The sequence below is a fragment of the Otolemur garnettii genome, unplaced genomic scaffold, assembly GCF_000181295.1.
Source record: "Otolemur garnettii isolate 467f Iridium unplaced genomic scaffold, OtoGar3 scaffold00166, whole genome shotgun sequence".
NCBI lineage: Eukaryota > Metazoa > Chordata > Mammalia > Primates > Galagidae > Otolemur > Otolemur garnettii.
In genome coordinates, this window is record NW_003852561.1 from 2733557 (window position 1) to 2737186 (window position 3630).

Sequence of the window (3630 nt, forward strand, 5' to 3'; positions counted from 1 at the left end):
CTTTTCTAGGAGCCCTTTCCTCCCACCCCAAGTCAGGGGCAAGTGAGAGGGCCACATGGGTGGCCAGTGGGGCAGGAGCTTCTGTGGTCACTGGCCTGCAGGCAGTCAGGCCCATCCCTAGAGCCTGTGCAGGACTCCTAGTCTCCTCCATGGAAATAGGCTTTGGTCCTGGCCATGGCTTGCCTTGTTAGCACTGCCACTGTCCCCTCCCATGATGACCAGCTAGGCAGAAGAAGCTCAAGGTTGCTCCCACCAGCTTGAACCCTTCTGGACTGGAACCTGGTGAGCCTGGCCAGGAACAAGAGGAGGGCAATGGCACCCTGCTACCCAGCGGTACTACCCAAGTACAAGGCACATCCTCATTTTTCACTCAAAAATTTGGGCAAAAAGCTGGGCATTGTGGTGGGTGACCATAGTTCCAGCTACTTGAGAGGCTGAGGCAGGAGAATCGCCTAAGCTCAGGAGTTGGAGGTTGCTGTGAGCTATGATGCTACAGCACTCAACTGAGGGTGATAAAGTGAGACTCTGTCTCTAAAAAAAAATATGGGCAAAAAAAGTGCCTTATACATGGCAAAATACTGGGTACTCAATAAATGGCAGACATTTCATTTTTTAAAAGAGATCAAAAAGAGGCCTAAAAAGCATACTTTTTTTGAAGTCCTGAATACAGGCTTTCCATATTATTTCCGCCTCTGATCATTGGAGCACACTCTTATTTAATAGAGGCATGACTGCATTCATGACGTGTAGAAGAGGGACGTAATTTTCATAACAGAAACCAAAAACTAGTTTAATGGTTGGCAATTTAGGAGGTACTGTATACTCATTCTTGAAAACAACATTTGCAGAAACAAAACAGTAAAATATTGTCATTTTTGAACTCTACCTTGGGAAATAGGTATTTGCAAAAACTTTGTTCGATTTGTGTGTACCTTTGAAATGAAAAGGATTTGATATTAGGATTTGATACCAGTGACATTAACAAATTTACCAAAAAAGGTGGTTTTTCTTGCGCCTTCTAGTGACAGGGTCCTATAGTCCCTTCCACCCGTGAGGCCCTCACATTTCCCCATTGCGTATCAAAAGGTCAAATAAAAAGATCTCTAAGCCTCGTCCCAAGCATGTGGTGGTGGTGGGGGGGGGGGTCTTTTAAGACAATGTACATACGATTCCGGTTTCCCACCAGACTCCTTACACAGGCTCCACTTCCTTAACCTGCCTCTATTTAAAACTTAGTGTTTCATGTCCGCAGCCATTGCATTGGGTTTTACACTCCCTTTGTAGGGGGCACCCCAGGTAGCCCCGAAGGCCACCCAGGGAGTGATAACTACAACTCCCAGGTTGCCCCAGGGCGGGGGCGCCTACCGGGATTGGCCAGGGGTCGGTGACGCTCAGTGTTTTGGCCCGGACGATCACATGTTTCCTTTGTTGTGAGCTGCGGCCGAGACTGGTGGCTGCAGGAGACGCTGGACTGGAGAGTGCGCTGCGCCGCCGGCCGCTGAGGGACCGCGGGGCCCGCCACTGCTGGCTGCTACCAGCCTTTACCTAGAGGTACCTGGGAATGACAGCTCTGGGACCGATCCAAAGGCGAGAAACCGGCCGGAGCCTGAAACCTCGGGGGCGGAGGGGCTGCAGAGGTCCACACCACTGGGGTGTCTGCGGGAGGGAAGCCAGCGGCGGCCAGCAAGACAGGGGGTCTGAAGCGATACTACAGCTGAGGCTGCAGGGCCCATTTCTGAGGCGAGGGGCCCCCAGAGTTCAACTGAGGGTCTTCCGTCCCGGGTCGGTAACGATAGTCCCGCGGGAAGGCACCACCGCCTCCCGACACTCCTGCCCCGGAACCGCGGCGCGGCCTGCCGAGGGCGGGGTGGCAGGGGTGGCCGCGGGCGTTGGGGGCAGCAGCAGGCGCGGTCACCTCGCCGCCTCGGGGCCGGGGGCAGCTAGGGAACGTGGCTAGGGAGACCAGTCTTGTTTGTTTCCGACGGGCATCGAACTGGGCGCTGCTTTTTATTGCGGGAAGCGCCGCCAGTGTGACGGTCTAAAATCTAGCCTCTGCGTTTGGTGGGGCGACCGTTAGTCCCCGTCGGGAAGGACTGACCCGGTCATGGTGGGATCCAAGGAATGCGGGCCAGAGAAACTCCACTAAAGGGATTGCGAAATGTGCTCGGCATTGTCACCTGACCGTTACCCCCGCCCCCCGCGAGCCTTTGTTTACCACGGTCGCTACACCCGGTCTGCGGCGGCCGTCCCGGGGGAGCCGCGGTGGGCGGGGGCGCGGGCTTTCTGCCCACCTAGTCCCCGCCTCAACTCCCCTCCTTCCTACCACTCCAGGATTTGGTTTCTTAATTTAGTGCCCGGCTTGCTGGCCCCAGAGTTCTGGACACCCCAGGCGAAGACTGTTAACGCCGCCGGGATTGGGCGCCTGCGGCGGCTTGTGGGCGGAACCCGACGGGCCCGTTCCGAATTTTTATTGGCAGATGTCTTGTCACTAGGTGGGCCTGGCCTGGCAGTTCTCCCCGCCCCCTTGAAGGTGATCTGGAGGACGCGCGGGAGCGCGCACTCTGGACCCTGGTCTGGCTGTCCCTGCAGTGGGGTTGTACCGCGCGCTGCCCCCTCGGCCGCTGGCGGCGGGCAGCCTCCCGGCCCCCCACGGATAATGTTGGAGTAGATAGGACGCTCTGGGCGCGCAGCGGTCAGCAGCCACGGCCAGTCCTCCGTGCACCGGAAGATTTGCACTCTTTAAATGGTATGGCGTTTGCTGACTGGGTGGCGCGGAGGAAGTCCTGCGAATTTGTTCTTGCCAATTCTGTAAACAAGGTTTACATAGCTAAATATAGACCATAATCCTCCTTTTCAGGGGACCTCACTGTTGCCCCAGAGGCTGTGACTATTCATACATTTTTTTCAGTGGATTTTAATCATTTGCTCTTGTGAGCAGTTTTTCTTTAAAGCATGTCTTAGTGTTTGTAGCTACGTACTGTTTAAGTCCACCAGCTAAAAGATTGGTTTTTATTGCCCTCTATCTCACGCTCGCCTATGTATTAATCGCCATGATAATTACAGTTTTTGAGAAGTGAATTGCAGGTGTATTGAAGTTAAGATGATAGATAAAACCTGCAAGACAAATCATTTTTAGCCATGGTTTGTTGCACATGGTTTTCCTAATCTCTTGAATTAACAGGGTACTTGGGTTTTATCAGATTTCTTTTTTTTTCTGTGTCTGTAGCAAGATGGAGCTGCCCTGGGTGAAGCAGGAATTGACTATGAATGATTGTTATTGACTATACGTTCTTAGTGTGTTTTTAAAATTCACGTGGAGATGGCTACCCCAGAATTAGCTGGACCTGGAATTGGAGACTTGAAAGCATTTTGCTGTACCTAAATAAGTATAAATGCGTAACAAATCTTTTTAAAAAAATAAAACCATGGCTCGGCGCCTATGGTTCAAGCGGCTAAGGCGTCAGCCACATACATCTAAGGTGGCGGGTTCGAATCCAGTCCAGGCTCACCAAACAACAATGATGGTTGCAACCAAAAAAATAGCTGGGCGTTGTGGCGGGCGCCTGTGGTCCCAGCTCCTTGGAAGGCTGAGGCAGGAGACTCGCTTGAGCCCAGGAGTTGGAGGTTGCT

The 3630-nt window shown here is 53.0% G+C and overlaps 1 protein-coding gene across 2 annotated transcripts in view; it reads left to right on the forward strand.

The window, feature by feature from the left end:
* The first annotated feature begins 1430 nt into the window (after positions 1 to 1430).
* Positions 1431 to 3630, forward strand: part of KLHL24 (kelch like family member 24) — a 43975-nt gene continuing 41775 nt past the window's right edge. For both annotated transcript variants that reach the window (XM_012811591.2, XM_023519261.1), the window contains exon 1: positions 1431 to 1551. The gene's annotated coding sequence lies outside the window, so the exon portion shown is untranslated. The remainder of the gene's footprint in view (positions 1552 to 3630) is intronic.